At 38.4% G+C, this 24,148-nt stretch overlaps 1 pseudogene; it reads right to left on the bottom strand.

Moving 5' to 3' along the window:
- Nucleotides 1–17,553: 17,553 nt before the first annotated feature.
- On the bottom strand, nucleotides 17,554–18,395 carry LOC101724551 (F-actin-capping protein subunit alpha-1-like; annotated as a pseudogene).
- Nucleotides 18,396–24,148: the final 5,753 nt, after the last annotated feature.

The following is a 24,148-nucleotide window of genomic DNA, read 5'->3' as shown; positions in this document are numbered from 1 at the left end:
TATCTCTTGGTCCCCTTTCTTTATCTTTTTCTTGTACATGTCTGCAGGCCACAATGTCTGCATTCTTTGTGCGCAGTTGATACTTGCACATAACATGTCCCAATTCCTTTTTTCATTTCCTATCTCTCTCCTTTCCTTCTGTCTCTTGATGCCCTTCCTCTTTGAGAAAGATCTATTGCAACAGATCGCCAGAACCTTTTCATCATGCAAAATTGAAACTCTGTGCTCATTTCCCGCTTTGCTTGGCTTCTGGTAATCACCATTTTACTGTCTGTCTTCATGAATTTAAGAATTTTGGGTACCTTGTATACATGAAATCATAAAGTATATATCTTTTTGAGACCAGCTTATTTCATTTGAGATAATATCTTCAAAGTTCATCTTTGTCATAATATGTCACAATTTCCTTTTTAAAAGGCTGAATAATATTCCATTGTGTGAATATTTCACATTTTGTTTGCTCATTCCACCAAAGATGGATATCTGGGTTGTTTCCACCTTTCGGCTATTGCATGCAATGCTGTTATAAATGTGAGTATACAAAATCTCTTCCATATTCTGTTTTCAGTTCTGTTGGTTATATACCTAGATGTGGGATTGCTGGCTTGTTAGTAATCTTATTTTTAACATTTGGAGGAACTGGCATACTGTCTGCCATAGTCCATGCACCATTTTACATTTATGCACGAGAGCTCCAGTTTCTCTACATCTTTGTTAGCATTTGTTATTTCTCCATTTTTAATATCTGCATCCTAATGGGATGAGTTGATATCTCCCAGTGTTTTTGTATTTTAATGTCTCTAATGATAATTTGATCATGTTTTCATATACTAGTTGACTATTTGCATGTCATCTTTGGAAAAATGTCCATAGGGATGTCTTTGCCCATTTTAAAATTTAGATATTTAATTTTTTGTTACTGAGTTGCATGAGTTCTTTATAGATTCTGGATGTTAAGTCTTTATCAGTTACAAAATTTGAAGATATCTTCTTCCATTCCATAGGTTAAATTTTCACTCTGCTGACTGTTCTTTGATGCACAAAGGTTTTTAAGTTTTATGTTTGATGTAGTCCTGTTTACCTATTTTTGCTTTTTTCTCTGTGCTTCTGGTGTCATATTCAAGAAATCATTATGAAATACAATTCCATAAAGATCTTCCCCTATGTTTTCTTCTATGTGATTTGTAGTTTTAGGTCTTGCATTTAGATTGGTGATTTGTTTTGAATTAAATTTTGTATATGGTATAAGGGTCCCACTTTATTCTTTTGCAGGTGGATATCCAGTTTTATGAACATTATTAATTGAAAAGACTGTCCTTTCTCCATTGGCTGCCACTGGCACCCTTGAAAGACCATAGGCTTAAGAGTTCTTTTCTGGGCTCTTTACGCTATTCCATTGGTCTATACATCCTTCTTTATGCCAATAACACATAATTCTGATTACTATAGTTTTATTGTATGTTGTGAAATAAGAATGTGTAAGACTTTCATATTCTTCTTTTACAAAATTTTTTAAATTTGGAGTTGCTTGATATATCACATGAATTTTAAAGTAGATTTTTTAATCTCTGCAAAAGATCCATTGAAATTTTGATGGGTATTGCATTGAATTTGAACATCACTTTGAGTAGTATTGATAGCTTAATATTAAGTATTTCAATCCATAAGAATGAGAAGTCTTTCCATTTATTTATACCTTCCTTAGTTTCTTTCAGAAATGCTTTATAGATTTTGTTGTTCAAATCTTTCACCTAAGTTCATTTCTAAGTGTTTTATTCTTTTTGAGGCTATTTTAAAAGGAGCTGTTCTATTAATTTCTTTTTCAAGTTGTCCACTACTAGTATACAGGAATGCAACTGATTTTGTGTTTTGATTTTGGTTTAGTTAATTTTTTTCTAATTCCTCAAGGTATAAAAGAGACCACTGATTTTAGATCTTCCTTCTTTTTTAATGTAAGTATTTAAAGCTATAAATTTCCTGAGGTATTATGTTTCTGCACTCCATAAGTTTTAATATTGAACAAATTTTGGACTTAGACAAAAGTTGCAAAAATAATAGAGAAAGTCACAATATATTTCTCATTCAGCTTCAATTAATTCTAACATCCTTTTTTCTACATATTTTGTAAGCTTTGCTATGTCTGCTCCATATATTTTCCTCCTTACAGAATCCAGGTTGAAGAGCAAACTCCTCTGGGTCATGTGATCCTTAGAGTGAAGAGAGCAGGGAGCCATGAAATTGCTGCTAATTTCTGCTCAGATATGGCTTATGAAGCTTTTGCTCACATCCAATTGGCCAAAGCTAAAATATTGATGGCACAGAAAGAATGTCTGCAAAATTCCACTGAGATCCAGTGAATTTCTTGAGTTCATAAACAATTCCCAAATGACAGGGTCAGGAGGAACTGATGACAACTCCCCATGTTGATAAGACCTAATACAATAATCTAATTCTCTAGGGTATGTGGACTCTTGCTACAGGTCCTCTATTAGAGTCCCAGAAAACCATGCCTGGTCACGAGTGACCCTTATACCCACTACCTCTGCAGAACCACTTGCTCTAGAAGCTGGGCTGGATAAAGTATGGACCAGATTCAGGGTCTCCTCCTTCCTCCTGGTATCTGGAAATACTTTGCAAACCTACCACCAGAGCCCCTTCTCTGGTTACCTATACCCCCAAGCACACTGCTGAAAGCAGCTGGGGCAGTAACTGCATGAAGGTGTATTTCCAGGGCTGCACCCCTGCATGGAGCTGGATTCAGGGTCCACAGCTAGAATTCTACTTCAAGCTGTTCCCAGGAGCAACTGTGATTTGGCTCCCTCCTTGTCCCTCTTGAGCTTCCTCAGGTTGGAAGAGAGCTGTCAAGGTGAGCTGAGGGTACCACCTTGTGCTGTGATGGTCTGTGGTAATCCAGAGATAGGTTATGTGCTGCAAGGGGAAGAAGGCAGGACCTTACCTGGCTAATCCAGCAGGAGGGTGCTCAAGGTGGCTGCTGTGAGCAGCAGGCACAAAAGGACTGCAGAGACTGGCATGGTGGAGGGTGAGAGCACCAGCTTCAATGTGAGAGATGGAGGTTTCTGAGTTGGTTTCAGCTACTCTGCTCTTCTGGTGACTCTGTCTCTACCTTTTATACGAAGTAGACTGAGGAGTAGAGGAGGGAGACAGTGAGAGTGGTTTGTCATTCAAAATAAATCATAAGATGCTGTAATAAATCTGCTGGGCCAGCACCCTGCCCTCAGGGGCCATACCAGGATATGAGACAGGAAAATGTGTAGGGGTTGAGCATGGCCTATTTTTCATCTAAGACCAGGAGTAATAGGTGAGTTTGGGACTATGCCCAGGCAAATAGAGGTATGTTATTTATGGCTGTTATTATGAGCTCAGCTTCTTTGAAATGAAACACATTCACTGAAAGAAGAAAGAAGCAGAAATACCAAAATCAAGAGAATGCAAGAGATTCCCCCATTTCCACATGCTGGCAGCATTCCCAGGGTCTCAGTCCAGAAACGGGCACTAAGACTTTGGCTGGATTCCAAAACAGACTGAAAGACGTTCTAGCATTTTAAATCCTAGTGGCTTTTTGGAACTCAGAGAAAATACAATAATAGAACATTAGCAGAATATAGAATGTGGTATTCTTTGAAGAATAGTACTTAAAATTGTAGTATCTTTTCTGGTAATCTATTAACAATCCAACTGAAAACAGTGACTTAAAATGATAACAATCAATGATTTTGCTCTTGAATGTGAAGATTGATTTGGCCTTAGCTGGGTAGCACTTGCTTAGGGTCTTTTATATCTCGGCAGTTAGATGGTGGCTAAAGTTGGGGTTGCCACAAGGCCTTCATTCAGTGTTTGGTGTCTGGGATGGGAGAACTTGAACAACTGGAGGTTGAACTTTATCTAGATTCTTTGGTCTCTTGCTTTCCCCACATCTCCTTTCTCCAGTGATCTCTTCACAAGCCTAAATATTTTACTTAATGGCTTAAAGCTTCCAGGTACAAGACTAGGAAACATAGACCACAACATGTAATGGGCATAAAAAGAACTCAAAGAGATATTTTAAAATCATTAAGAGAAGAACTGTACCAAGAGTCCACATACCCCAGAGAATTAGATCATTGTATTAGGTCTTCTTATCAACACTGAGTTGTCATCAATTTCTCTTGCCCCTGTCATTTGAGGATGATGCTTTCTCATTTTATAGCTATGAAAGTGGAAGTTTAGAGAACACTCTAACGGGCAGAGACATTGAACTTGTGATGGATAGTCTCTACCTTTTCCTATCTCTCTGACTCTTTCTTATCATCCCCTACATTATAAATGGAAAGAACCAGAAAACAAACATGTTCTTGTTTCATTTCAGATGAGTGAATGTCTCCCTCTTGCTGCTATAAAAGAAGTCAGAGAATCCCTGCATAGAGACTGGAGAGCTATTCAAGGATCACCAGCAGCTGCTGCCCCTGGCAAGCTGTGATGTGAGTGGACCAACCCCACCCACCTTCGACCTGCCATCCTGAGTTCTCCCTGGGGCAATGTAGGGCTATTCTCAAATTTGAGCTGGAGCCAAACAGTCAGATGTGTAGACCATCTCTAATCCTAACCAGGAATTTTCCAGTTCAGAGCTGGTAGCTGGATAGGAAGCTGGGAGTGGGAAATCATTTTCTTTTGTGGGATTCAGTTTTCCCATTGGAACCAAAAGTCCCTCACCTGAAACAGTGATAGGAGCTACTTTCCTTAAGGTTCTTCCTTTTCTTGCATTCTTCCTCTTGCATCTCTTGGGCAGTGCCATCACCTTGTGCTAAGGGCCAGGTAGGTCATTCATCAACTAGATTATGGTTCCATGTGAGTCCTGAAGGGCCTCCATCTAACTGAGCTTTCTCTCCCCCACAGCTTCAAAACCAAATTTAACAGGGAAATCTGTGCTGACCCCAAGCAGGAGTGGGTACAGGAATCCATGACGTACTTAGACAACAAATCCCCAGCTCCAAAGTCTTGAATACTCACACCTGAACTGAAACCAAGCCAAGACTTAAGAAGCAAACAATCTTATATCCCCTGTCCTTTGTGAGACTTGATCAGTTTATTATAATCCCAAGGAAGATGAGCTCTGTGTAATAATGTGAATTATAGTTTTTAAGTATTGATTTTTAAAGTTATTAATATTTTAATTTAATCTGCTATGAATTTTGGTGTGGTTTAGATGTAAAACTCTGGCTGCATCAAGTCACTTTAGTCCCACAAAAACTGTGGGATGCTCCTCCCTGTCTACCTTGCCACAATATTATGAAGGGTCTTGCAAGAATCAATGCAAAGACTTTCTTTAAAGATGTTTTGGGAAGGAAGCATGTTATTATACAATGGGATAGTTTATATTTATGAATTTGTATTTACAATAAAATATATTTTTGTATAAACCTGTCTTTAATGGTGTTTAAAGGGATAAAATAAAGCTGGAGGGGCTGACAGATGGCAAAGAGGAGGGCATGGTTATAGAGGGTGAGGTTCTTGTTGTGAAAGGACAAGTATACAATAAATACTGGACTTTCCCCATCTTGGCTTCCCTATGTGTCTAGCAGAGTCAGGCAGGCTGGGGCCAAGAGCTCCAGCTTCAGAGCTCAAAATCTGACATCTGATATTGGCTTTAGTTATTTATTCAGATACATTTCTTCCTTCCCAGCGTTGTTGCTTTTCTTACCATCACAGAAGTATCTCCTATCTGGTATGGCATCGGCCTCCTGGATGGCTAATTTCCCCCATCTACTTCAATTATTCTCTTCAGAATATTGCAAACATCACCTGAATTGAGAAATGAAGTAGAGGACCAATAGATGACCTCAAAAATTTCTTTCCACATCTGGAAACCATGTGTTGTCTTTTTTTAAAGTTTCTATCTCTAGGTCAGCATGCCACAGCTCCTAGCACAGAGGAGGCTTCTGGGTCAATGTGCCACAGCTCCCAGCACAGAGGAGGCTTCTGGGTCAACATGCCACAGCTCCCAGTGCAGAGTAGGAGGCTTCCAGGCCAACCTACCACTGATCCCAGCACAGAGGAGGGGAGCTGCATGGGCGCCAGCAGCACCCTCCCCACCCAACCTCCCCTGATGAAATGAGAAGACACATAAACAAGCCTCAGAACCAGACTTCCAGATCACCTACAGCAACCCCAAAGGGAAACGAGATGGAACACTCTGATACTCAACCACCTGGACTCTCTGAACTGGCAACAAAAGAGGATCTGGGAAAAATGAAATCAGAAATAATTTCTCACATAACAGCAGAGATTGTGCAAATAGTGCAAGACATGATTAATAAATCTAGAGAGGACACAGATTTAAAAAATAGAGGATCTGAGGAACATGATGGAATCCCAACATAGGAAACAAGTGGAATACATAAAACAGATGCAAACAGATTTCCAGGAGATTAAAAGCTCCATTGAAAGTCTATGCAGCAGAATGAGTCAATGTGAAGACAGAATTTCAGATATAGAAGATAAGATTGCAATTAGTGACCAGGAAAAGAAAAATGTATTTAAAATTGCAAGGGACCACATGAAATCAATCCAGCAGCTGCTAGATGATGCAAAGAAGAATAACATAAGACTGATTGGAGTCAATGAAGAAACAGGAGAGAGTGGAGATGACATAAAAATCTGTTCACAGAAGTGATGGCAGAAAACTCCCCAAGCAGGGGAAAAGAACTTGACATACAGATAAGTGAGGCATATAGGACTCCAACTAACCTTGATCAAAAAAAAAAATGTACACATAGGCATATAATTGTTAAGATTCCAGAAACCGAAGAAAAGAACAAAGTTCTACATGCAGTTAGATAATGTGAAATAGGAATAAAAGGGACAAAGGGGAAGGGGAAGTGGGAGGGGTAGAGGAAAGGAAAGAAGGGAATGGAATTAATATGAGAAAATGAAGAAAAGGAAACAAAGTCTTTGTAAATAGGAAGGGATGGAGTGGTTGAAGGGAGGGCAGGGGAAGGGGGAAAAATAAGAACCGAGAGAGATTATGTAAAGGTGCAAATTTCCAATTATGAATGTCATTATATTATATACCTAAAATGTACCAATAATTAAAATGAATAATTGATAATGCAAAATAGGAAGAAAAGGTCCAAAGGGGTTGGGGAATTGGGAAGGGTAGGGGAAAGGAAAGAAGGGAAAGGAAAAATTATGAGAAATAATTTGGAATTATGGAAAAAATAGAAACAAAGTCTTTGTAAATATGGAAGGGTGGAGGGGTGAGGGGAGGGCAGAGAATGGAGAAAAAATAAGAACCAAGATACATCATGTAAAGGTACAAGTTCCCAATGAGAAATGTAAATGTATTGTATACCTAAAATGTACCAATAAAAAAATCTTTAAAAAATTTTTCACTGATACCATAGCAGAAATTTTTCCAAATCTAGAAAAAGAACTCAATAGTCAAGTAAGGGAGGCACATAAAATCCCAAAGAGCCATGACCAGAAAAGAACCTCTCCACAACACCTCATAATCAAAATTTCAGAAATTCAACGAAAAGAAAGGCTAGTAAAATTTGTTACAGAAAAACCTATAAAGGAAAGCCGTCAGAATAACTGTAGATTTCTTAGTACAAAGTATAAAGGCCTGGAGAGATTGGAACAAAGACCTTCAAGTGCTAAAAGAAAATCATTGTCAACACAGACTTTTATATCTTGCAAAATTAGGCTTCAAAAATGATGAAGAAATAAAGACTTTTCATGAAAGAAATTCTAAAGAAATGCATGACCACTAAGCCAGCATTACAAAAAACATTCAAGGAATCCTAGACATAATCAGGGAGGCCACCAGCATCAAATAGCCCAAAGGAAAGTATACATCTACCTGGGAGAGTAGTTAAACAAAGGAAAAAAAATAATGCAATGAAAAGATTTAGTAAATACCTAACAATAGTAACTCCCAATGTCAATGATCTTAACTCCCCAGTCAAAAGACATAGACTGGCAGATGGGATCAAAAAATAAAATGCAATCATATGTTGCTTCTAAGAGACAAACCCATCCAAGAGGGCTTACATAGACTGAAAGAGAAAGGAGAAAAAATGATACTCCATTCAACCAGAACCTGAAAACTAGCAGGAGTAACTATCTTATTTTAAGATACAGCAGACTTGGAGCCAAAACTGATCAGAAGAGACAAAGACAGCCACTACATACTGGTAAATAGAACAATTCAGCAAAAAAAGATAACAATTGCAAGTATCTATACACAAAATGCAACTCCATTAAAAAATAAACTGGATTTAAAGACAGACACCAATGCAATTATAGCAGGATACTTTAATGCCCAACTCTTAAAATTAGACAGATCAGCCAGACCAAATTAAAAAATTTTAAAAAAACATTAAAGTTATACCACACCATTGAAAAAAATGCACTTAGCAGAGGATTTTGTCAAACAACAAAATACATATTTTTCTCAAAAATACATGGAACTTTTTCCAAAATGAACCATGTCTTAGACATAAAGCATGCTTAAATAAGTATAAAAAATCAAAATAATCTCTAAATACTATCAGATCATAGTGGAATGAACCTAGAAATCAACAGCAGAAGAAGCCACAGAAACTATACAAACACATGGAGATTAAATAATATATTGTTGAATAATCAATGGTTAACAGAAGAAGCCAAGGTTCTAGAATCAAATTACAATGGAACCACAACACAGTAAACCCCAAGGGACATAATGAAAGCAGTTCTAAGAGGGAAGTTTATAGCTATAACTACACACATAAAAAGAATAGAGTGATCCAAAATAAATGACCTAATGAGACATCTTAAGGTCCTATGTAGACAACAATCCAAATATTAAACTAATAGAAGGAAATAAATTATAAGGATTAGAGTGGAAAATAATGAAATTGAGACTAAAAAACAATACAAAGGATCAATGAATCAAAGAGTTCTTTGAAAAGATGGGAAGGGGATCTGAGGACAGGGAAAATGACAGAATGGGGAAGAGAGGGGGAAGTAAAAGGATTCAGATTCACTATGTATATGTACCATTCCTACATGATGAATGCACTTACTATGCATCACAAACATATGTATTACCAATAAAAAGGATAATGTATATGGAAAACGTTTTAAATGACACACACAGATGGGCAAATACCATCACCATGACTCTGATCAGGAGTGTTGGTTGGCGAATGTAACCTCCTACCTTTTAACTAGTTCTTCTCCGTGTCAGGAACAGGGCTGAGATGTACATTTGAATCTCCCTGGTATTCTTTCCTTCAGATTAATGTAGTCTCTGGGCTTGACCTATGATCTCTGACTTAGAGATGAAAAGTATCTTTTTCTTTTCTTTCTTTTCCTTTCCTTCCCTTTTCCTTTTAGAACAAAACAGGTATATTTCTATTGGATAACCTGATACAGAAGATAGTGTGGTGTGATGAATGGATAGTATAAATGACAAATAATTTAAATATATTTTATTGGAAATAAAAAATGTTTACACAGTTTCACTTGGAAAATAAACTCTTACATGACTGTATTACTGAGCAAAAACAAAACTGAAGCATAAACACCCTTCTTTTTTGGCACTTTTCTGGAGACAGATAGGAAGATACTACTTGTTTGTTTTTTTTTAAACTGACCTCCCTTAGGGCCCTAGAAGTGTACACAATATGAATGAATCCACCATTATCAGTTGTCCTATCACATCCATGTCACCCATGTACTCTGAAATCACATATAAACCTGTCAATTTAACTGGGAAGGGTTTGCTACATGTTACTTTTGAGTTCTTAGCAAACAGGATGAAGGAAGAGTAATTTGGAAGAAGTTTTATATCTCATTTAGAAGAAAACATTAGTATTCCCTCTAAGAAGTTACAACAGAGAGATACTACCTGGAAGTTTCCTTCTCATTTTGGTTCATCTTTTAGTTGTTGTGGTTTACAGAGCTATGTGATTCATTTGCTTATAATATATAATCCTGCCACAAAATATTAAAGCACAAGATACCTACTACTCTTCAACACCTGCATTTTTCAACTTTTATACTTTACTACACCTGTAGTATGTCATCTTTTTTTAAATTCTTTTATTGGTTCATTTTAGGTATACAATATGTTTACATTTATCATTGGGTGCTTGTACCTATACATGATGTATCTTGGTTCTTATTTTTTTTCCCCATTACCTGTGTGCCCTGCACCCCCTCCACCCTTCCCTATTTACATAGATTCCATTTCCATTTTTTTTTCTTTTCTCATAATTTTTCCTTTCCCTTCTTCCCTTTCCCCTTCCCCTCCCACCACCCCTACACCTTTGGACCTTTTCCTATTTAAAATTATGAATTATTCATTTTAATCATTTTAGTCCTTATTTACACTATCAGTTTCTCACACTAGAGAAACTATTCGGTATTCACACATGTGTGTCCTATTTATTTCACTTAAGAGTATCACCTCAATATGCATCCATTTAGCTACAAATGTCTCTAGTTTCTCGTTCTTTAGTATTCCATTTTATATAAAAAAAAAAAACCCACATCTTCTTTATCCAGTTTCCAGTTGATGGGCACTTGGGCTGCTTCCAAGCTTTAGCTATTACAAACTGTGCCGTTAAAAACATGGGTGCACATATATCACTGTGGTGTGACTTTTGATTCTTTGGGGAAGATACCCAAGAGGGGAATAGCTGGGTCAAATGGGACCTCTAGCCCTAGTTCTTTGAGGTATCTCCATACTGATTTCCACAGTGGTTGCACCAGTCTGCACTCCCACCTACAGTGGAGAAGGGTTCTTTTCTCTCCACACCCCCGCCAGCATTTGTTATTGGGTGATTTCTTGATAGCAGCCATGCTTTTTGGGGTGAGGTGGAATCTCAGTGTTGTTTTCATCTGTATCTCTTCAATGACCAGTGATGTTGAACATTAATAAATCATATATTTATTTGCTGCTTTTGCTTCTTTGACTGAGAAATGTCTGTTCATTTCAGATGACCATTTTTGAATTGGGTCTTTGAATTTGGGGGGAGCCTGATTTTTTTCAGTTCTTTATATATTCTAGATAGTAGATCTTTGTCTGAGGTACAGCTGCTAAAATTTTTTTCCCACATTATAGGATGTCTCTTAGCTCTCTTGGTGGTTTCTCTTGCAGTGCAGAAGCTTTTTAATAAGATGAGATCCCAGTTGTTGATTCTTTGTGCTAGCTCCCATGCTACTGAGGTTTGGTTCATAAAGTCTTTTCCTATGCCAGTGTCTTCAAGAGTTCTACCTAACTTATCTTCCAGCAATTTTAGTGTTTCTGTCTTAATATTTAGGTCTTTAATCCACTTTGATCTTAGTTTAGTGCATGGTGATAGGTATGGGTCTAGTTTTAATCTTTGGCAGGTTGAAATCCAGTTTTTCCAACAACACCATTTATTAAAGAGGCTATCTTTCCTCCAATGAGGGTGATTGGCTCCTTTGTCAAAGATGAGGTGGCTGAGTATGTCTGGAGTTGTTTCTGCATCTTCTAATCTATTCCACTGATCCTCGGTTCTGTTTCTTTGCCAGTACCATGCTGTTTTTATCACAGTAGCTTTGTAGTATAGTTTCAAGTTGGGGATTGTGATACCCTCAGCCATGTCTCTGTTGCCTAGAATTTCCTTTGCTGTTCTAGGTCTCTTCTGGTTCCAAATGAATTTTTGGATTGTTCTCTCTAGTTCTGTGAAATATATTGGAATTTCAATCAGTATTGCATTAAATCTATATAGTAGTTTTGGAAGTATGGCCATTTTCATTATATTGGTTCTTCCTACCCAGGAACAAGGGATGTCTTTCCATTTTCTTATATCCTCCTTGATCTCCTTTTTCAGAGTGCTGTAGTTTTCAGTGTAGAGGTCTTTTGATTCCTTTGTTAGGTTGATTCCTAGATACTTCATTTTTTTGGATGCTATTGTTAAAGGAATTGTTTCCCAAATTTCTCTCTCAGTGAGTCTGCTATTTGTGTATAAGAAGGCTACTGTTTTTTGAGTGTTGACCTTATATCCAGCTATTCTACTGAACCTGTCAGTTAGATCTAGAAGACTTTTGACTGAGTTTTTTGGGTCTTCTGTGTAAAGTATCATATCATCAGCAAATAATGACAGTTTAACTTTTTCCTTGCCTATCTTTATTCCTTTTATTTCTTTCTCTTTTCTAATTGCTGTGGCTAATGTTTCCAGAACAATATTGAACAGGAGTGGTGATAGTGGGCATCCTTGTCTTGTTCCTGATATTAGCATGAAAGTTTTCAGGTTTTGACCATTTAGTATGATGTTGGCTGTTGGTTTTTCATAGATAGCCTTAATCAGGTTGAGATAAAGACATGACTTTCTTTTCCAATTTTCTGTAGGGTTTTATCATGAATGGGTGTTGGATTTTGTCAAATGCCTTTTCTGCATCTATTGAGATGATCATATGGTTTTTGTCCTTGACTCCGTTAATATAGTGTATTACATTTATTGATTTATGAATGTTGAACCATCCTTGTATCCTTGGGATAAATCAGACTTGGTCAGGGTGTATAACATTCTTGATGACACTCTGTATTCTGTTTGCCAGTATCTTGTTGAGGATTTTTGCATCCATGTTCATTAGGGGGATTGGTCTGTAGTTCTCTTTTTTGGTTGGGTCTTTCCCTGGTTTTGGAATCAAAGTAACACTTGCTTCCAGGAATGAATTTGGAATCCTTGCTTCCCTTTCAATTTCCTGGATGACTTTAAAGAGTAATGGCAATAGTTCTTCTTTAAACATCTTATAGAATTCAGCAGTGAAGCCATCAGGACCTGGGCTTTTCTTTGTTGGTAAATTTTTTATTACATTTTCAATTTCACTCATTTGTAATTGGGGTGTTTAGAATTTCTATACCTTCTTCATTTAACTTTGGCAATGTGTATGTATCTAGGAATCTGTCCATTTCTTCTGTGTTTTCCATTTTATTAGAGTACAGGTTCTCAAAGTAGGTATTGATGATCCTCTGGATTTCTGCTGGGTCTGCTGTGACTTCACCTTTTTTGTTCTTAATTGCATGGATTTGAGCCTTTTCTTTCCTTTTTTTTGATAAGGTTGGCTAAAAGTTTATTGATTTTATTCTTTTGAAAAACCAACTCTTTGAGTCATTAATTTTTTGTTTCATTCTCTTAGTCTCCATTGCACTGATTTCTGCTCAGATCTTTATAATTTCCTTTCTTGTATGAGCTTTGGGTTTGTTATGCTCTTCTTTTTCTAGGAGCTTGAGGCTTTTGCATTAGGTTATTTAACTGAGTTCTTTCTGTTTTCCTAATATGGGCATTCACTGCTATGAATTTCCCATGTAGAACTGCTTTCATTGTGTCCCATAGATTCTTGTATGTTGTACTGGCATTATCATTTACTTGTAGAAACTTTCTAATTTCTTATTTAATTTCCTCTGTGGCCCATTGGTTGTTCAGGAGAGTGTTATTCAATTTCCATGTGTTTCTTGGGAGTTTTGTGGTTTTTTATGTTATTGACCTCCAATTTTATTGCACTATGATCTGATAACATACAGGGGATAACTTCAATTCTTTTACATTTACTTAGCCATGTCCTATGAGCTAGCTTGTGGTCTATTTTGGAAGATGACCCATGTGCACCTGAAAAGAATGTGTGTTCTGATTTTGTGGGGTGGAACACTCTGTAAATATCTATTAAGTCCATTTGTTCAATAGCTTGGTTCAGTTCTTGAATTTTGTTGTTAATTTTTTGTCTAGATGATCTGTCTATTTGTGGTAGTGGTGTACTGAGGTCCCCCATGACAATTGTATTAGTGCTTATTTGGTTTTTCATGTCCATTAATATTTGTTTTGTATAGTTGGGGCCTTCATATTTGGTGCATATATATTTAGGATTGTCATCTCTTCCTCTTGGATTGTTCCCTTTACAAGGATGTAGTGACCATCTTTGTCTCTCTTAATTAGTTTTGGTTTGAAATCTACTTTGTCTGTAAATGCAATTGCTACACCTGCTTTTTTCTGGGTTCCTGTTGCGTGGAGAACTGCTTTCCATCCTTTTACTTTCAGTCTATGAATTTCCTTTTGAGTTAGGTGTGTTTCTTGTATATAGCATATTGCTGGATTTTGCTTCTTAATCCATTCTGTCAGTCTATTTCTTTTGATTGGTGAAGTGAGGCCATTAACATTGATAGTTATAATTGATAGATATTGACTCATCCTTGTCATGATGTTTTACTGTTGTTGGCGCTTTTAGTTCTTATTTTCCCCCCTTTCCCTTTAGCGTCTTACCTTGCCTGGTGGCTTCCCTCTATTGGGCCTCATGGAGTTGTGACCTTCATTGTCTTTTTCTAGGATATTGCTTAGAATTTTTTGGAGTGCTGGTTTGGTGTTCATGAAATTTCTCAGGTATTCTTTGTCATGGAAGTATCTAATTTCCCCATCGATTTTGAATACAACAGTATACAACAGTCTAGGTTGGAAGTTATTTTCTTTTAGGGCTTGAAATACTTCACTTCAGGCTCTCCTTGATTTGAGGGTTTGTGTTGAGAAGTCTGCCATGATTCTGATGGGTTTTCCTTTGTAGGTGATTTGTTTCTTTTCTCTAACTGCCTGTAGGATTTTGTTTTTTGTTAGGTTTCTGGGATCTTGACTATTATATGTCTAGTTATAGATTTTTTTGATCATATCTAGTTGGAGTTCTATATCCCTCACTTATCTGTATGTCCAATTCTCCACCTCTGTCTGGGAAGTTTTCTACTATTACTTCTGTGAACAGCTTTTTTATGTCAATTGTACTTTCTCCTGTTTTTTCGTGGACTCCGATCAGTCTTATGTTGTTGTTTTTTGCATCATCCAGCAGCTGCTTGATTGATTTCTCATGGTCCCTTACTATTTTTAAGAAATCCCTGTTGTCATGGTCCTTCACCACAATCCTGACTTCTGTATCTGATATTCTATCTTCAGATTCCCTTAATCTGTTCTGTATGCTTTCAATGGAGTTTTTAATCTCCTGAATAGCTGTTTGAATCTGTTTCGTGGATTCCATTTCTTTCTTATGCTGGGCAATCATGGCTTCCAGCATATTTCTGACCTCATCAATTTTTTTTTCATCTGCTTCTGTTCTAGAGCCTCTAATCATGTTTTTCACTCTGCTCACAATCTCTGTAGTTATCTGGGAGACTATTTCTGTTTTGAATTTTTCTAGAGCCTCATTCATCTGTTTTGTTACTTCCTGTGCTATCAGTTCAGGGTGTCCAGGTTGTTGATTATCAGACTTTTCCACCTCGTTTCCCCCAGAATTTGCCTTTTGTGGGGTGGAAGTCTCCTTACTTAAATGTCTTCTCATTTTTGTTTTTGGCACTGTCCTTGGTTTAGTTTCTGGATTGATACTTTGAAGTTGCTTATTGTAAATATCTTTGTTGATGTATTTAGAACCCTCATGGCATGATTGCTTCTCAGAGGTGTCTTCCAGATATAGATAGTCTTTAGGTTTGGAGTCTCTAATGGCTCTGAGGCTGTCTCATTTTCATTGTAACAGGAAGGACAACTGATTAGATCAATCACAATACTTTAGCCCAAGTGATACAATTAGCAACACAGTAGCATCAAATACCTCTTAGAAAATGACAATTTGTGGTAGTTATTAATCTATCACCTTTAACTGTGTGAATTAGATCAAAATCAAGGACCAACCCAACATATGTTTATAGTGAATAAACTCTTCAATATATCAACTTTACCCTTTGGAATGGGGAGTTAGAAGGAGTTGGGGAGGGAGGGATAGGTAGGTAGAAGGATAGGGGAAGGTTAGCAGTGAGGCCAGAGGACACAGGTGAGAGAAGGAAAGAGAAGAACAGAAAAATAAAGAAGAAACATGAATTATGGCCAGAACAGGAACACAAAGGGAGATGAAGAACAATGTGGGACAGCAAGGGAGCAAGGGAGGGAGGGAGAGAGAGAGAGAGGAAAGAGAAAAGAGAAAAATAAAAAATTTTAAAAGAGTAGAAAAAGAAGGAAAAAAATTAAAAATAAGAGCAAAAAAATAGTGGTAATTTTGAAAATAACAAATAAAGGATAAAAATGAAGGGACTTCTTCAGGGTATGACTCTTCTGTCACAATAGACATCGTGGGCAGCAGTGTGCAGTTATAAGTCAATGAGTCTCAGTAAGCCAGTCACAGACCTGTGAGATCCAGACAGATTTCTGGCTGGAAGTCCCAAGGTGAGCTCCCTGTCCTCCTGCAGGGTAGAACTGTGAAAGGTTCTATCGCAGGTTCCAGCTGCCTTTCCCCTGGAGATAGTCCAGGTTCTGATGGGATTTGATGATCCCTCTAACTTACCAGTTACGGTGGTCTGGTGTGCCTTTACTGCAGAGGTTCTGTTCACTTTTCCAGTGGGCTTCAGTTGTTAGGGAGCCTGAGAGATGCCCTCTCTCTCTTGTTCACTTCTGCAGTTCAGGACAATGGCCTTTATGTCCCCCTGTGCCTCTGTAGTGTGGAACCAGGTAGCTGCATAGCCAAGAGGCCGGGGAGTGGGGGGGGCTGGCTCTGTTTTAGGCATCCACATGGCTCCATGGGTTGCTGGTGAGCGTGCCCAGGGGGTCCTTACCACCCCTTGGTTGCAAGTAGGCATAGCTAGCCAAACAGAACTGGGCTCAGTCAGTCCTGGGTGCTCTGCTCCCCACACGGCTCTCCATAAATTCTTAAATATTAAAAAAAATGAGTAAAATTCTTCAAAAATGCAGGTGGGTGTCTATGCCTACAATGGTACTAGATGGGGAAGGAGACAATGAGGGAACCAAAAAAAAAAAAAAAAGGCAAACATACTCATAAACTAAGAATGAAATTCAAGTCTTTGGGTTTAAAAACAAGTTCCCCCCAAAAGCTCGCTATCATGGACTTTCCAGAACACTTTCTTTGCCCCCTGCCAAATGGACCTGAAAATCCCCAATCCAAAGTTTGAAAAACTAATTATGAGATGCTATAATGATGATCAAAGCACTCACATGGAGAAGGATGAATGTGTATCCATTTAGCTAAAATTTGTAGCATATTTGTTTTAGCTTTTGGTGGGTCAATAAAACCACTAAAATACCAGAAGTGCTTTGAAGCATAGCAGTAGAACAATAATGAACATACTATCTAAACAGAAAGAGCACTTTCTGGCTAGCAAAATTTTCTGCACAGTAACCACTCCAAGTTACCCCTCTCTCTCCCTCTCTCTCTCTCTCTCTCTCTCCCTCCCTCTCTCTCTCTCTCTCTCTCTCTCTCTCTCTCTCTCTCTCTCTCTCTCTCTCTCCCTCTCTCTCTCTCCAACTGTAAACAGCAGAATTAAACAGAAGAAGATTTACAAATAGATACAGAGAAAACAGGAAATTACAAGGCAAAGAATATAAACAACTGAAGACAGTGCTATAAATTCAACAGCATTCCATGAGGTTAGAAAATCTGTTAAGTTTGAAAGCCCTAGCAAAATACCACTTTTGTTTATAAATCACTTTTCATATGACCAAATGTTGAATCTTTTTCTTTCCACATAGTGAAGAATCCTACACTCGTCCTTTAAACATTTCATATTTCTTTGCCAATCTTGTAGCTCAGTATCTTGTTCCACTTGATTTTGGTGCTGGTAACCAGAAGCTGTTGGCTTAAAGCGTTGAATGTGGCATCTAATACTGTGTGATAGTTTTCACTAATTGCTGTCTGATTCTCATTCTCTGCACTCTCTTTGATTTTAAGTAACTCTTTGGTTGTCTGGACTTCATTTGAAACAGCTATTGAATCTTACACATCTGTATGACTAACCAACTGAACATTGCCCTTTCATAATCTGCAGTGAACTTGAATCTTGAGCACTCAAACCACCAGGGTGTGGGTGGAGTGGTGGTGAACTTCTACTCTTCTCCCAAACAGCCACTCCAGAAGTTTTTAGGCTGAAATGGATAGCTTTCAGTGCATGCAATAATCATCTGTTCCCCATTCTATAGATTTAGCATAAACAGTACGGAAGCTGTTGGAATGATGATGTTCCACATAGGCTCATAAATACTGTCATGGGATTCTTTCCAAGATTTCAAACTTCTGTCTACTTCCTCTGGCTCGGAGTTATTTGTTGCTTTCCTTAGGTGATCAAACTTTTAGGAAATTTCACATCTTGGATCTAATAATCTGCTGTTACTCAGGACACCATGCTCTGTAACAAAAACCTGATCTGCATTTCCTTTTATCTTCACAGGTGTGAACTGATCCATGTTATACTGGAAAAATGAATGTGCTACCCTTTCTCTTAGGAGAATGTCATTATTAATTAGCAGCTGGTCATCCCTGACAGCTTTGTTTAATTTCCCTGGGGATGCAAAAATGATTAATGTGATGAATTTAGCAGCTTTGCATATCTTCTCCTCACCCCACATTGGATCCTTGGAGTGGCCATTTCAGGTTGCTCTGGTCCAGCCTGGCAATGGCTGTGAGGCAGGAAGCTGAGTGCATGAGGAGTATCTTTTTCTCAAAATTTTCTGCCTTCTAATCTTGGCTGTTGGGCATATACTAGTCCTAAATCAGCAGACTGTGAGTGCCCATCCCACATCTATGGTCCTTTCTACATTCTTCAGCATAAACTGTAATTACTTGAGGTCCACGTGATTGAATACTAACCCATTGGTTGCGGGCCAAAATGATATTAAGCCACTTCCAGACCTAGTCCCTACATCAACCTCCATTTCCAGCCTCCCCTTCCCCCACTAAGGTGATCTGGAAGGCAATGTGCTCCATAAAGCTCAACTTTAAAGTGGAAGCAGCCCACATCCCCAAGTTGAGGGTCACTGATTAGAAGAGAGACACTGGGCTACCTTGAACTGTGACATGAGAGAGGAATGAACATTTGTGGTGGTAAAGCCACTGAGCACTGATGGTTTGGGGCTCAGATCAACCTTGAAAAAATAGAGGAATTGCTACCTCGATCAGGAGTTTCCATTAAAAAGCTGAAACATAGTTTTCTAGACATTTGGTAGCAGGCAGAAAGAGAAGAGAATTTCTCAGGTTGAAAAAAATATAGATTCATGTTAAAAATATCAGAGCTGTTGGGTTTTGTATGATGAAACTGTAGCACCAAGGAGAAAATTTGAAAACTACATATGAGTAGTGTGTTGATTGTTTTTGGTTCACGTTTTTCTAGGTATTACTGTAAGGAGGATAGGTCAGGAAAGAATCGGCTGTTCCCAAAATAAAAATGTAAGAGAATAAAGTTTAAAAATTTAAAAACTTGAACTTTTGGAAAAGTAATCTGTTTCTAGGTTCTAAACATTAAGAGAAGATACTAAGAATTTAAAAATTCAGAAATAAAATTCTAGGACCGCTTGGCCAGATGAAGTGACATAGGTCTACAATCAGAATGAAGCCTTGCCAATGTGTAGCCTTGCCAGTTAAAGTTTTCTCATTAATGGGGAGGCCATAAAAATAATTTGAGAAGTATATCAAGAAATTCAAACAGTGGCATACAGAATTGATTGAGTGCAAAGAGTTGAGAAGCCTCTTAAAGTTACCAAAGGTGAATGATAAAGGTATCATGAGTGAGCCTGAATAGATAGATTATTAGATAGATAGAGCCACTGTAGAGCCACTGACAATTCAGAATGCAAACAAATTCCAAGCCTTACATTACAGCAAGCTGCCCACAAAGGCTATAGGCCCTCCAGAAGAGCAAGTCTTTCCTCAACATGTACTTCAAAGGTGGCCAATGGGAAAAATGGAAAATGAGGGACCTTTTCAGGGGAACCAGGAGCCAGGATCAAAGGGATAGATGGGTGAGCAGAACCAAGCTGAATCAAGGAAGGAAGACTTACATCTGCCTGAAGGGTTGTAGGATTGCTACAAGGCATTGGATATTGGTGTTTACCACCCTCCCTTCCATACGTGAGGGCACTGATTACAATATGCTCTCTTTTTAAAACTTTATATATGTTTCTATAATGTGTTCTTTTAGTGCCCTGGTCACTGAACAAGATGGATCCACAGCTTCATGGAACAAGAGGATCTGTACATATAGGATAATGTACTATTTCATGGAGAGATCCTCTACATTTAGGATAATGTAATGGCTAAATAGAACTTTGAGTTGTCTCTCTTGGGGATGGACTAATTGTGTTTTCTACATAGATGCAAGCAAAGGACAGACTGTGACAAACCATTAGCCTTCAGAAAATACTGGCATGCTTCTCTTCATTTCTGTCCCACTGGCAGTCACATTTGAGGCATATGAGGAGTTAAGGTTAATGGCAGGCAGAGGTAATGCAAGCTGCATCCTTGCCTATTTCTTTAAAACATCTCTGTGCCCCAGTGAACTTGGAGGCCATTGTCCAAGGGATCACTGTAGAGTCCATGCAGCCTGTCTCTGCATCACTCTCTAGAAGACAGCACTGTGGGCAAACAGCTTCCCCCATACCTGGCTGCCATACAAACCAAAATGGAAGTGTGTTGCAGTGAATTGACTAGGACTGTTGCCGAAGGGTAGGCCAGCATGCACATGATCCATGGGGCCCAGGGAAATAGTTTCAGTATTATGTGCCTTGGTTTTCCACCTTTGTACAAAAGAGGAAGGCCAATGACTCCAAAACCATTCTGAGATAGTCTACCAGTGTCAGCATTTCAAATAAAAACCTTAGATTTTCCTCAAGACAACTCTGGGAAACAGGCCCTTCTTTCATAAAGGATTTCACAAAAGAAGATACTTAATTTCTCTGTTTCTTTGTTTTCTAGTTTCTAAAATGGATTTAATTAAGCCAGGTGTGGTGGCACATGCCTGCAATCCTGTTCTCAGGAGGCTGAAGCAAAAGGATCACCACAAATTCGAGGCCAGTCTGGGCTACATAGTGAGTTCAAGACCAGCCTGAACTACATAGCAAGACTCTGTCTCAAAAAATCAAAAAATGAATTAAAATAGACTTAATTAAAGAAAACTATTAGCGATGAAAGAAAGGAATGGGGGAAGAAGGGAAGAAAAGGATCAAAGTAAGTTATACACATGCTACAATGGATACCTAATACCTGTGACTAAATATGCACTAATAAAAAATAAATGTTAAAAAAATAAAACAGTTAATTATGATACCTGCTTTCTGGGTTGGTTGGAAGAATTAACTAAGCCAACCCATAAAACTTGCTATTTGCTAAATACATTGTTAGAATGTTTATACTAACATAAAACTTGGGGAAAATTTGCTCCAAAAGTGACGAGAAACTGCAGATAGTGTCTCAGTGATCCTTGTGAAAGAGAGGAGTTGGAACTTACTTGGTCCTGCTTTTCAAAAGGGAAAACAGAGGCAAGATTTACAATGCAGGAAAGATTTTATATTACAAGGAGTTGAGAGACATAGGCTCCAAGCTCAGGTCTGACTAAATCACAGAGTAGTCTGTAGGTTTCTGTCATTTATCCTCAAGCTATTACTGATGAAAAGTTAAATAAACCCTCTAGCATCACTTGCTCTCAGTTGACTTTTAAAAATTACTAAATTTGGAAATCACACAGTTGGGCAACACGTTATTAGTCTCCCTAGCTTTGCTGTAGACATCTCTGACTAAAGCCACCTAAAAGTATGAAAACTGTTTTCCAGTGAAAGTTGTCTGCCCCCAGTCCTCTGAGGAAAACCAGCCTTTTATATAATGAAACATTCCTGAGGAAAGGAACTAAAAGGGACCTGAGTCAAGAGACTTTGTTAATTGGTCATTTTTCTTTAGATTTATGGAAACTAAAACATCTAGTCATCTAGAGATAACAGCAGCTTGTGAATCAGAAAAGCAGACCACACAAAATTTCTGAATATCTTGGGATCTGGAACTACTCTGAATGTCTGCTTGTCTCATGTGCTTCCCCCACAGTCTCCCTAGAGGCCTTGTTAGAGTAAGCCCTAAGCAAGATGGCCTTTGTTGATGATAGCCTCCCTTGTCTTTGATTTGCTAGCTTTCCAAATCGGTATTTTTTTCTGGCCCCGACAACTTGTCCTTAAGTCATTGGCCTTCTCTATTGGCAAGTAATAAACATGAGTTCATAGTTACAATAAGCTTCGGCCCTCTATTCTGTTTTTAAAGAGAAAATTGGAATAAAATAACATCTATGTGTCTTCCAAGTCTATCCATAACTTTACTATAGCAAAGAAAATCTGGTGCAAGCAAAGCAAAGTGAGTAGCCATGATTTCTGGGATCCTTCCCAGCTAATCATTCACCATTCCTTGGGAACAATGAAGTCAATGTTTTCTCATTGGTGGACCCACTGCCTACCCATCTCTGAGTTTTTCCTGACCATTTCCCACTCATTCATCTGGCAGCAAGTCACAGGCAAGTGGTGAGAAATGCTAGAGGAGAAATTTCCAAGGAAGACAGAAGAAAAGAAAGACAGTGTCCCTGCCCCTACTTGCTAGAGACAGCCAGGCAGCTGGGTAGAACAGCTGCTGAGTTGGATATCTCAAGATTTATTTTATTTAATCCCACTGAGGTTTCTGGTGACCACATAAAAATCCAAAGCTCAGGGAAAAAAACACAAAAACGAAAAGTCATTTGTAAATAAGGCTTTGTAAACTCTGAATTAAGCAATAGAATTATTCCTGATAAGGCTCACAATCACTGAACAACATCAGCCAAGTGTCTATGAGGTCAAGAACATTCCTAGCTGTTTGTATTGACATAATTTCTAGGAGCTTAAAACCCTCACATGTACCATTTAGGCATAACTGGAAGCCAAGAGCTGTCTTAACTTGGCAGCAGTGGAAAATTTGGAAATATGAGTGGAAGAAATCATCTGCCTAAACTCTCAGCCTCTTTCTAGTATCCCCTGGTCCACAAAATCAGTCTCACTCTTAATAATAAAAACTATTAACTTCTAATTGCCTAGCACTTACAGAGATTAAATAACTCTTCTGAGATATGTGTATATCAACCCATTTAATTCACGTGACAGTCTCCTAGGGTGAGTATGATTGTCATCCCCATCCTAAACCAGCAGGACCAGGATGTTATCAATGGCATCAAACTCGTTAGTGCTGGAGCCACCATCCAAACTCAGGAATCCTGGATCCAGTTTCCCTACTAGACTTTCTCACCTGGAACTGAACAGCAGAGAACAGACAAGACCAGATATTTTTGTAGGCCAGTTATTCTAGATAGATGCAGGGAGACTTTATAAACCAGCAAGAGCATTCTCTAATTCTGTGCTCATGACAGAACACAATAAAGTCTTCTACTGACTCAAGGCATATCCTCAAAGTCCTTCTTAACCCACCTGTCTATGCAACCTTATAAATCAATCAATTTGATATAGACATGTGCAGTAAAAGCCAAGAAACAACTATGAAGTGCCTCCAAAGTAGCATTTGAGGCCATAACATACATTGAAGATGTTGCCGCCCTTTGCACCCTTTCCTACACAAAGGAGGATATGTCACTTGTGTATTTGATGTTTTTAAGCCATCAGATACCTTGTCCCTAATATGTGCTTTAGAAGTGAGGGTAAACTAGAAGGCTGATTTTTCAAATGTATCCCTTGAATTCTTGGCATGTAAGAGCATGGAGTGGGAGGCACCTATTCTGCTGGAAACAGACTCACTCCACTCTAGTATTATTTAATGTCTAGGAGCTTACTTTGTTTACATTTACAGAAGGATTTTAGCAGCTAATCAGATAGTTTTAAAATGCACAAGAATTCAAGATCAGTGGGGCTAAAATGCTGTGATCACTTGATTAAGTTACAGGGCCAAGGCTCTCCTGTGCTATCCTTTCTAAGTCACAGAGACCTATCAGAGTTCAGAGCTGCTGAGCAATCTCTGCCTGTGAGTAGGACCCTAGCATAAGTTTTAGGGGTCCTTCCTGGCCTCCAAAACCCTGAAAACCACCAGATGTACAAAAGACCAAGGGTTCTTCAATCAGCGTGTTCCCCCAAGCTCTGTTTCTTTGCTTCTTTGTCCCGCTCCAGAAATTCAATTACATTTCATAATCACATGTTCCCTCCCCCCACACTCTGCATCCCAGGGTGGATGAGACAGATGCCAAGTCCCACCCATGATTTTGCCTCTCTTCTGTCTTTCCAAGAGCTAAAATGTGGCAGAAGTTCAAGATCCCCTCCTCACCATGAGTTGATCATGACCTTGCTTTGACAAAGGCTTCCCTGGAAGCTTCCAC

The sequence above is a fragment of the Heterocephalus glaber genome, unplaced genomic scaffold, assembly GCF_053883595.1.
Source record: "Heterocephalus glaber isolate CG9 unplaced genomic scaffold, H.glaber_assembly_v1.0 deba00001564, whole genome shotgun sequence".
Taxonomy (NCBI): domain Eukaryota; kingdom Metazoa; phylum Chordata; class Mammalia; order Rodentia; family Bathyergidae; genus Heterocephalus; species Heterocephalus glaber.
The sequence above is the reverse complement of the archived record's forward strand: the minus strand, read 5'-3'. Positions and strand labels throughout refer to the sequence as shown.